This window comes from Anolis carolinensis, chromosome 2 (genome assembly GCF_035594765.1).
Source record: "Anolis carolinensis isolate JA03-04 chromosome 2, rAnoCar3.1.pri, whole genome shotgun sequence".
In the NCBI taxonomy this organism is placed as follows: domain Eukaryota; kingdom Metazoa; phylum Chordata; class Lepidosauria; order Squamata; family Dactyloidae; genus Anolis; species Anolis carolinensis.
The window spans coordinates 152,599,878-152,611,935 of NC_085842.1; the positions used below are offsets into that span (position 1 = coordinate 152,599,878).

At 36.4% G+C, this 12,058-nt stretch overlaps 1 protein-coding gene and 1 pseudogene across 3 annotated transcripts in view; both read left to right on the forward strand.

Annotated features, from left to right (window-relative positions):
• slc39a11 (solute carrier family 39 member 11) overlaps positions 1–12,058 on the forward strand; it is a 432,840-nt gene that overhangs the window by 110,364 nt on the left and 310,418 nt on the right. The window lies entirely within an intron of this gene.
• On the forward strand, positions 4,565–4,676 carry LOC134297205 (U2 spliceosomal RNA; annotated as a pseudogene).

Here is a 12,058-nt window from a genome sequence, read left to right on the forward strand (position 1 = left end):
GTGCTCAGCCTTAGGATTCACAAAGCTGTACAGTGGACCCTTGGTATCTGCTGAGATTTTGTTCCAGGACCTCTTACATGCAATGGCATAGTAAAATGTCTCTTATGCAAAAATAAGTTTTGTTTGGAGTAATTTTTAGGGATATTTTCAAGCAGTGGATGCTGGATGCCAATCCTTGGAAATGGGAGCTAACTGTACATCTTTTGTGGGAAACAGAGTATTAAGAGAAAAGCGCTTCTGGATATCATCTCCCTGTATTGCCTTTACTTTTAACACATCCCAAGTTTGATAAATAGTGGTGTTGCTGCTAGTCCTATGTGTAATTAGCATTAAAGTACTCTTTTACTGATTTTACTGCGGGGCATCGTTATGTTTTTACGATGCCTGGAATCATGGGGTCACAAAGCAAAACATCCTTATATATATATAGCAAGTTCTCTCTGTGACTTTGAAATTTCAATGTGGCCACAAAGCAGAAAGTTGAAGTCCATTATATGAAAGTGTTGCAGAGGTGAAAGTATAAATAGATTGTGATGTTTATCTCAGACACCTCTGATCTAATAATTGGGCTGAATGAGCTATTAAGTGCCTTACTAAAAAGCCATAATGGTGCATTTAGGAGGAATAGATTATCTAAATGTTAAATAGATCAAAGTTCAGGGTTTTTAAAAATGATTTCAGGAAGTGTGATCATGGTATAGTATAGTTTTATCACAGGTGGTTTAAGGGCCAGATCACACCAGCTTGTGCTTCTTTGAAGCAGTTCTTCCCGATCAAGCCATTTTGTGCCAAAACTTCTAGATCTAAATATGGGAAAAGGTGAGTAATATAAAGATAGATGATCATTTCAGAGGATATGATTGGGAGGAGATTGTTATCTTCTCAAAATGCTTAGTAGTAGAGACGAAATTGTGAAGCTTCACTGCTTCATTGACGAGTGCAATTTGTCTCTAAAACCAGTATTCTGCTTCTTGTGCCCAGCCATTGGAGTATACTCAGTTGATGCTCTCTTTGTGTCTTATAGACCACATCAACCTCTCTCTCTCATACACAGACAAAACCTGCATGAATGGGTTGATATGCTGACTGCTCAGAATTCTTGCTGATAAATTCAAAAATGTTGATCGAAGGACACTGAGCAAATGGACCTGCTGTTGTGCTCAGAATGCAGTAAATTGCCATCCTCCTGATCCATCTGCACCATTTCAGTTGCCCGTTAGTGTCAGCCTTTTCCCATGCTATATTACTTTTTGGAGTAATTGGAGAGCCATTTTAAACACTGAAATATGGCCTACTCACCCGTTTGTTGTGGCACATTTTTATGTCTCCACTTTTGCTGTGCTAATAATCTGGATGATATAGTCTATTTGGAAACTGTAAAGTCTTTTGCTTTTCTAGAGAAGCAAAAGTATTTAAAATCAAATTTGCTTTATTTTGTATGGGTGTTAGCAGCTAGTTGCCCTAGATCATAAAAGGAGAAAAATAGTTTCACCTTGCCCATACTTAGTTGTCTGGGGGAAAAATCGAGGGTATACATTGCTTTTCGCAAATGGCTTATCTTTGAAATTCAGTGCTATTTTTAACACTATGGGAATCAGCAAGAATCCCGTCCTTCTGGAAAACATTAAGTTTGTTTTCAAATGTAAGTTGGAATCCTGCTGGGACATTATGTGAGCCTAAAAATTGTTCCTTACACAGTTGCTCTTTCTCCGAGATTGCATAAGTATGGTTGTTTTATACAACCAATAATTTTGAAATACTCTCCTGCTTTCTTTTTCTTTCTGACACATACAAAATGTCTCTGATTTTTGACTTTATGAGCAGGGAGCTAATTCGTCATTACAAAATAGGGTTCCAGCACTAGCTACTCTGGAGTTTGTTCATGCTACACCAAAAAGTGTGTAGCATTTTGCTCAGACTTCGCTACAGCACTGATGGAATAGTAGATGACATAGTATTGTCAGCAGGTGCTGAATTTATTCATAGTTTTCAACACAATACATGGAAATTATAGATCCCATCAGTAAACCTTGTTTATATGTTATTATAACAAACTATATTCCATCAACTTCTTTCCTATAATGTTACCTCTCGTGGTGAGGCATTTGTTCATGCCCGGTATACCTTTCTTTTTTTTCCTGCAGATTTATTGGTAGTTTCTGTGACCATCAAAGTTTCACTGGATCGAAGCTCTCATATCCCTAATTATTGGTCTTATGAATTGGAGATCATCTCCAACAAGATACAGCACATGTAGAAGAATATATAGTTCAGGTGCTCACCTAAAGGGTGGCTGGTCATGTAGCAATAGGTACTGTTGCGGTATTATGAATGAAAGAAATACATCTCTGCGGAGGGAGGTAAAAGACAGGTGTGACAGAAAACCTCATGATTCCTTATCTTTACGAACTGGCCTGGAAATTTGGAACCAATTCAGTGTACACCCTTGAACACCTCACTCTAGTTTGCTGTGGTTTAAGCTTGTGGAAAAAGTTCAAGTTGGTAGAAGGAAGTCATTGAAAAAAGTATTGTCTCTTAAATGACAGAGCAGTTGAAATATAGGACACAATGAGGGCATAAATCTCCTGTGAGATCTCCAGATGTATCAGTTTCTCTTCTGCCTTGCAAATCTATTCAGAAGTGGTTTAGCCAGTTCCTTCCTCTGAAATAAACCGTACAGCACTTGATATTCATTGGTGGTAATCTATCTAAGTACTAACCAGAGCTCACCCTGCTTAGCTTCCAGGATCAGACAGGATCTGGTACTTTAGGATATTTGGGCTTCGCCTATCAATCTTTCTTTCCTCACAGGGAAAAGGCATGGAATGGAATCGTAGCACTGTAACTGTGTCACGTGAAAGGGCCCCTAAATTGCGGAGAACTGACTACATGATTTCTGATTATATTTCCACACCAATCCTGGAAAGGATACAAGCATTTTACTATATATTTGGATCCAGGTTGTGGTGACATCCTTTTTTGTTCTCTCTATAGGATAGTACTGGTGATCACAGTCTTGCATGGGTCGGTTAGCTTATATATATGGCTCATTCTGTGGGTTAAAACCTATGTATTACACTTTAAACTTGCTAGCAGGTAAATCTCAAGATACTTTCATCTATCTATTCACTGCAGCCAACACACTAATGTGTCGCAACACAGTTTGAACAGCTCTGTCAAAGCAGCTGAGCTTTTTTTTAAAAAATGGATGTCTCAGCTCACTGAAGTATTTTTTTCACATTGAGAACAAGAACATTTATGAGTATTCTTTACACCTTTATGTGGAAAAAGAAGTGATACACATGAGGAAAGCAGTGTAGTTTCTTTCCAGATGAGCGTTTAGCTATATGTGGGCTGAGTGATGATTATATCAACGGAATTACATAATATGTGACTTAGATTCTGTTTTTTTTAAATAACAGCACTGTGATTTTTGTGATTCATTCTTGTCCCTGCCATTGTCACATAGAAGAAGCACAGTCTTGCATTTATTGACAAATACTAACACTGAATACAGAATGGTCCCAATTGTTTGCTAATGGGCCGTGATAGAACACATAAGTGTCAGGCAGGAACAATAATGAATTTATAATACTGCTTATAGACTGCAGCATAGAAAGATAGATAAAGAAGGAAACAAGCTTTAATTCTGCTGCTTGCATTTTCTGCTCTCTTCATGGCCATCCTTTCTCCTATTCAGCTGCTCTCTGCTTGGGGGTAAAGGAAAATCTGGAAGTGTCTGTCTGGAAAAGCTAGGTTATGAATGACAGTACATGCAGTAGATGGATAGGGAAGGCTTCTTATTTACTCTTTGATGCCCAGTTTTTTAAAATCAGAGCAATTTAGTTTTAAAAAATGTTTTAAGTTTTCTTTAGTCCCATACTGGGAAACAGGTGTACTATAAAATAAAATCCTAACATTTTGCTATCCAGATGTTTCTTGGGAGAATTATATTCCTGTATAAGACCCAACTGATAATTTATATGCACTTAGGTACAGGCAACTTGGCTGTCCTTCAGATGTCATGTTGTGCGTACCTGATAAGCATTTGAAAAATAGTCAGGGACAATGGAGGTTTAATCCATTGTGCAACATTACATATAGATTGACTGCCTAAAACCTCCTTATAGTCTGAAATGGGTTTGGAAAGTATTGAGTGTTGGGACTACTCTTATTTTTGTGGGGTTAGACCTTTATGTTTCAGTGGCTGTTTATCTCAAAAGAATATGCTCTATTTGAAGCCTGATGGACCAATATTTCCTGGTCCCACATTGGTTATTAAATCTAAATCACATAAAATAGAAAACCTTATTGAGGTCTTGATGAAATATTTTTGTTAATTTTTCTAGTTTGTACATTCTGTCATACCCCCACTCCTTACTGTTAATTCTTATTGCAAGTCTTTCTCATGACAGAATGACTCCTCTAGCCAATATCCTGGAGAAGGAACAAGGTAAATTGTTCTGAAAGCAGATGAGTACAGTGGTGGCTTTCATATCTTCTTTTTGGCATGCAGATAACACAAGCCAATAAGTATTTTCCACCAAATATTATGTTAGGTTATTCGGCTTCTCGGCCTTTTGGCTAAGATCAAGTGTAGTATCTGTTCTTATCAGTTTAATATCTGATATGTCCTCTATTTGAGGACTATATATTAAAAAAAATGGTTATTCTTATAGAGTTTTTTTGCGCTGAATTCAGATCTGTGTTTATTTTTTCTCCTTCACATGTAGTTTTTGCAATGTGGCTAATTTAATAATTAATGCATTTCCGCACTAATGAAAAATACTTGTCAGCTTGTGTTGCACAAATATGATGCGAAATGTGCAGACTTTATAATAGTCTGCTATAATGTAGCAGTCATCATATTTTAAAAAGTTGAGGTGATGGAAAATAAAGACATATTTAAAACCAGCATGAAAATGCATTTAAACTGTGCTACTCTCATTTTAATGCTTTAAAAAAGTTTGATTTTGTTGGCTTGTGTAATCTCCCCTACCCCATAGCAGCCATCTAATCCAACAAGGTATATGCACCTAGTGGGTTAGCCTTGATGGGCCAAGTGGAAAAAAACACCTAAGTGGTCAATGGTGAGTTCTTTTTAGGAAATACTTGATTGAATAGCCACTTCTTAAACAAAGATTAGTCCTGTGTGAAACATCCATGAGCTTCAACTGTTTTTGGCTCCTAAGGCTCAGATTCAAAATCTCCAGCTCTAGGAATAGAGTCCTGGAACATGTTTACATCCATTTCCAGAAATGTTTACTCCCTGTAAATTAATCTACCTTCAGACATAATTGCTTTTAGACCTTGCTTCTCATGCTAGTCTTCTGCCTGTAAGTCTAAATCTGACTAATTCAATGGTACATTTTTGCCATACTTCCCCTGCAAGCCTAGCTGGAGCTCCTATTTTTGAAATTGTGATTCATGTGTGCACTAACCTTGCCAATTTGGAAGACTATTGTTTACTGGCTTTTGACCTGTAATAGTTCCTGATCCTGTACTTTTGTACAAAGTTGCACTTTTGAATAAGATTAATTTTAAAACTCAAAGCAGTACATGTAACCCTCTTTTATGTATGCAAGATTGTGAAACTGTATACACTTGGTAAATGTGTCCATTTACAGCTAAGTGTTTATTGTATTGTGGAACTGCGATTATCCATAGCCCTGTATCCATATTGTGTGAGACAATAATCGTGCATTTCCTGATGTATCAACATTCGAAGAGACCCTGTTCAAAGTGACAAACTGAGATACACACGTAGGTTTTGAAGTTCGTTTGAAATTGCTTCCCTGCACCCTATCAAGTAGGTTTGTGACAGAAAAGGAAGCTGATAACACTCTTGTTATACTATAGAATTAAAGTTGATTTTCCTCTTTTCGAAATAGTATGTGTGTGTGTTTGGCCCTTTTCATGTTTTATTTGTCTTGAATTTCGTGGGTACTCTATAGGCCAGTCTTCCCCAGCTCAAATGTCTTGCAGCTGTTTTAGACTTCAACTCCGAGAAATCTGAATCGCCATAGTTGTTGCTCAGGAATGCTGAGAGGTAGTGTCCAAATGCATGTAAAATACACCAAAACGAGGGAGGCAGTGGTATGGTTTTGAAAACAAGAACTCTTGAAAAGGGCAATATACTTTCCAGTTAAAATTTAATTAAACAAACATGCTTGTAAATATTTTTGTAAAGCTTTGGCAGAAACTGAATTTTATACTGAATGAGCTTTGAACAATTTTAACCTCCTGGAACTGAATGGAGACAAATCTAAACAAAAGCATTGGAACAGTGGGAGGGAAGCTGAACTGGAGGTCTATTTTCTAATGACTCACTTATACATTTGTCAGGTTTTATTGGTTTGCAAGGAAGCCCTGCTGTCAGAAACATAAATAATCTGTGCTCTGTGAAAAGGACAGTAAGTGAAAAATGGGATTTTTAAATTGCTGGTCAATAGTATACCAATGAAAACATGGGAAATATATGTATAGCACTTAATGTGTTCATAAGCAAATAGTAGATATTTATGAAGATATTTTACTTCCCTGTTCAGATGCTTTTTATTCTGATTAATCATTTGACTATGAGTTGATACAGAATAAAGGAAAAGGTAAAACAAGTACGAAAATCAAAGTAATTGCTTGGATTCACATGACTGGCATCTCTACTTATGTGTAGAGATGCCAAATGATAGATTTGCATGACACCCAAAGGAGTGGATTGACAACAATTCAGATAGATAGATAGACTTATGTATCTGTCTTCAAGTCCCCTATTGACATATGGGGACACCATGAATTTTACAGGGTTTTCTTTGATAGGCACTTTTCCTTCCTCTGAAGAACAGCTTACAGTATTTGGTATTCATTGGCAGTCTTCTATTCAAGTGCCTTCTTCAGTTTCCAAGATCAGACGGTATCTGGTGCCATTGGAATATTTAAATTGACATGTAATTTCTTCTTAACACAGAGGATCTGGAAATAGTTTTCTTATGTGGTGTAGACTGTCCATACTAGGGGTCTGTCCTTCCTTCTTTTATTTTTGGTTCTTCTTTTTCACTTGATGCATTTATATCCTCTACTAATTCCACATAAAGTATACATAATTTTCTACTGCCCTTCTTTCATCTACACAAAATAACAATATGAAATAGATTGGATTGAGAATTTGCTGTTTGTGGCCAACATAGAGGATTGTGCATTTGCCTCTGGTGAAATTAATTTCATTAATTTCAGTCTAGTTTTTAGTTTATCAAAGTCCTTTTGAATTCTGTTCCTTATTCCAATGTCTTAACTATACATCCCAGTTTTGTATCATCTTCAAATTTGTTAAGTATTTCATCCATCCATCATTAGAGCAATGGGTTCAAAATATAAGAAAGGATATTCCACTTGAACATCGAAATATCCTGGGAAACCTTATCAAATGCTTTGCATATAGCCAAATAAATGATATCTATGGTATTCTCAGCATCTAGTAAACTAGCGACTTGATAAAACAAGGTATAGGGTAGATTGTTTAGCAGTGGTTCACAACCTGTGGGTCCCCAGATGTTTTGGCCTTCAACTCACAGAAATTCTAACAGCTGGTAAACCAGCTGGGATTTCTGGGAGTTGTAGGCCAAAACACTTGGGGACCCACAGGTTGAGAACCACTTGACCCATCCTCTTAATCACTGTGTGGTCAAGATACTTGTATAATCCTTTCTAATATTTTTCCTATTACTTAGATCAGGCTAACTGGATTGTACTTTCTTATATTTTTTCTTTTGTTGTTGTTGCCCACCTTATCTTTTTTCTTTTCTTGTTTCAGACAAACACACACACACAGGGCTGTGGGGGGAGTGTTAGGAGTTCACCTGCCCCCCCCCCCCGATTTTTTCAGTTGTTTTTTTTTTTAAACCTGGTTTACTCATAAATTTTAACCGATTAACCGAATCCCCATGAGTGTCCACCGAAGGTTATCAATGGAGCCTGATTTCTAAATTATTTTGCGTTATAGGACTACTCTTCATGATTCACAAAAAAAAAAAAAAAATTCACCCCCCTCTCCCAATTTTTTTTTCTGGCTATAGTCCTGATACACACACACACACACACACACACACACACAAACTCCTCTTTTGTTGTTCCTTGCATCCCCAGCTAGTCTCAGCACATTTGAGCTTTAGCTTTCCTTATATCATTCATGCAAGCTTGAGCTACATATCTCTATTTGTCTTTGGTGATTTGTCTATCCTTCCATTTTTTTAATACATGGCTCTATTTGTTTTAATATCCTTGTCGAATTTACTGTTCAGTCACATTGGCTTTTTCCGATGTTGCCCATTTCTCTTCTTCCTTTGAATTATTTGCGACTGCATTTTATCAATTCCTTTTTCATGAAATCCCATCCATGCTGTGTGTCTTTTTACTTTACTATCTCCAGCCATGGGATTATTTCTCTGAGCTTGATGAAACTTAGCTTTCCTGAAATCCAGGGTCCCTGTTGACTATATTCTTCTTTGGCCTGTCATAAATTCTAACATTACATGGTCACTTTCCCTTCAGTATCAACTGCTTTTATTCTGGTGACTGACTCTCCGTATTGGTTATGATCAAATCCAGAATTGCTAAACCTCTTGTTCCTTATTCCAGCTTTAGAAAGAGGGAATTATCTATAAGGCACACCAGGAATTTATTGGCATGTCTATACTTAACAGAATTAGTCTACCAGGAGGTACTGGGATAACTGAAGGCTCTGATAACTAATAGTTCTTTCTTTTTTGGTTCTCGTATTTATTGTATTGAATATGGTGCCCAAACCCATAGCAATTTAGTGGTGGAGGAAGGGATCCTTTTTACAATTAAAAGCAATTATTGAGCATAATGACATAGTGGTGGGGATTTGCTCATTGTGTTGTTAGCAGGTGTGTATTGCTGTCCATATTGAAGCATTATGATTTTTTCTTTTCAGTATCCTTTGCGCATTTTGTACACTGTGAAGTCTGGTAAAATACACTGAAGATATTCATATGTATAGTCTTATTCTGAAAACAATACAACTGTTCTGCTCTATCAGTTGCATAAAGTGGGATACTGTAAATCCAAAGTATATGTAGTAAACCTTAGCTTCTATGGTATATTAACCATCAGGATTTCACAAGCATTTCTTGAATACTGAGCTCTAGAAATCATGACCTTAATGTAAGTTACAGGCTTTGTGAGGTGAGAATGTCGCAGGTTGGAACCTGTCACTGAAAGAAGATTAAGTGAAACAGGCATTATAGATGTCATGTCATTTTTAAAATGGATCTGCAAACTGCAGGAAGCACTTTTGCAAGCCTTGTATAGTTTCCCAGACCCATCCATCCAGTTCCAGCCAGACCTTTTGACTTTTATTACCCCTCTGCAAATGAGTGGATATTCCTTTTAGTTACTACAGGCGAAAGATAGCACGTGCCGGTGTTTCCTGACTTCTCAGAGAGAAATGTCCTAGTTTGAATGCAGGCAGTCCCCAGTTATGAATAAGATAGGTTCTGTAGGTTTGTTCTTGAATTGGATTTGTATATACAGTAGAGTCTCACTTATCCAACATAAATGGGCCAGCAGAACGTTGGATAAGTGGATATGTTGGATAATAAGGAAGAATTCAGGAAAAGCCTATTAAACATCAAATTAGATTATGATTTTACAAATTAAGCACCAAAACATGTTTTACAACAAATTTGACAGAAAAAGTAGTTCAATACGCAGTAATGTATGTAGTAATTACTTCATTTACGAATTTAGCACCAAAACATCACAATATATTGAAAACATTGACTACAAAAACATTGACTACTAAAAGGCAGACTGTGTTGGTTAATCCAGAATGTTGGATAAGCGAATGTTGGATAAGTGAGACTCTACTGTATTAGCTTTGGATAGCATAGGGGAGGGTTAACAATCCCGTGGTCTTTGTTTTGCTGTCTGTGCCCCTGTTCAGAAGATTCCATCTCACTTTCTGTCCTTGGATTTTGGAAAACTTGGCTTGTTGTGGAAACAAGGATTGGTGAGAAAGCTTCAGTGAGGACAGCTTTTCACAATAATCATGCTCCCAGAAATGAAGTTCCCTTCCGAGGGGTAGATTTCTTTCACTTCCTATTTCTCACACCCATTCTTAACTATGAGTCGTTTGTGAGTCAGATGTTTGTAACTTGGGGACTGTCGGTAAATTTGATAATATTAAACTAGTTCTTAGTTTTATATATAATGAAAAATCATTCCTTTTTGGGGGGTTTTATGTTAGTGGTTTTTGCTTTGTTTTCTTTTGCATTCCTAATTGTGTTTTTTGTCTTTTTTGTTTTGTAAGTCTGCATTTTGTGTTGTATGTTCGAAGAAAAACTATTTTAAAAAGATACTAAACTGGTTCTAAAATACGTACTGACATATAGATGGACCTTTCTGTTTCTTTTTTGGATCACATTTGCATCTAATCAACCTAATTTCCAACTATTCCCATTTGAAGATTATTAATAATTTTTATCATCTAAATGAAATCTTGCATTCATATACAGTAGAGTCTCACTTATCCAACATTCTGGATTATCCAACGCATTTTTGCAGTCAATGTTTTCAATGCATTGTGATATTTTGGTGCTAAATTCGTAAATACAGTCATTACTACATAGCATTAATGTGTAATGAATTACTTTTTCTGTCAAATTTGTTGTATAACATGATGTTTTGGTGCTTAATTTGTAAAATCATAACCTAATTTGATGTTTAATAGGCTTTTTCTTAATCTCTCCTTATTATCCAACATATTCGCTTATCCAACGTTCTGCTGGCCCGTTTATGTTGGATAAGTGAGACTCTACTGTACATGTAAACTTAATGGTGCGCTGAGTTATTCGAAGAGTTGCCATAAATTTTTCTGTTTTCCTTTTTTAAAATAAATAAATAAATTGGTAATGGCTGCTTTTGAAGGTTAGGAAGACTGACTGCTTCTGTAGTTATTGCAGATGTGTTCAAAAATTCCCTGGGAAGTGAGAGGAAGTGAGGATTAGCCACTTGAACTTGTGACACATCGCTAAATTAATCCTTGAAGTCATTTGTATGAAGTTTACTCAGCACCCAAATAAATACGTAATAGTGATATGTCTAAGCAAACAAATAGTGCCGAGCGCACAATCAGAAAGATAATCTTGTAAGACACAGGTGTAGAGTATTAAAAAATGTATTTATCATTTCTTGAAAACATCACAATAGGTTGGTCTTGTGGTCATAATAAATCATAAATGCTTTTAAGGCATCAAGGATCAAGAAGCTTATTGAATACTAGAGAAATGGCTTGTCTAAAACTAAACAATGAAAACAAATATTATTAAACAGGTTTGAAGGAACTGGGTAAATAATGCAATAGTGGCTTTAGAAGATACAGTAAGTTGTGGTATAAATAATTTTAGAAGAGAACATAATCAAAGTTACTGTAGCTGTTTAGTGTGGAAGTTTGCATTGCATCTATTGTTGTTGTGAGTTTAGTCTGGCAGTTAAAGTAGAAGATTACCTAATTTTATATCTGCAACCAGTATTTAAACATTACAACTGGTGTTTCCATGGATTTTTGCAACACTATTTTCTAGTTAAAACACACATATACGTAATATAAAGTGTATATTTAAAGGTGTGTATTACTATATGTTAAGCATAAAAGGTATTGTATAACTGTGGGGAGGAGACTTATAAAAATGTGTACAAAAGAAAAATGTGGAGGACTTAAAACATTGGGCTGATTTTGGCTTCGACCAGTGGTTCTCAACTTGTGGGTCTCCAGGTGTTTTAGCCTACAACTCCCAGAAATCCCAGCCAGTTTACCAGCTGCTGGGATTTCTGTGAGTTGAAGGTAAAAGCATCTGGGGACCCACAGGTTAAGAACCACTGGCTTGGACAAACCCAAGGTCAGAAAGTTAAAGGCTCACAGGACCCAAACTAACAAATGAATAGCTGCATGTCTTCATCACATAATATGTTGGGAGGGAATGGTGACTGAAAAAGGAAACTCTTTGAAGAGTTGTGATGATTGTCCGCTTCAAACTGCATA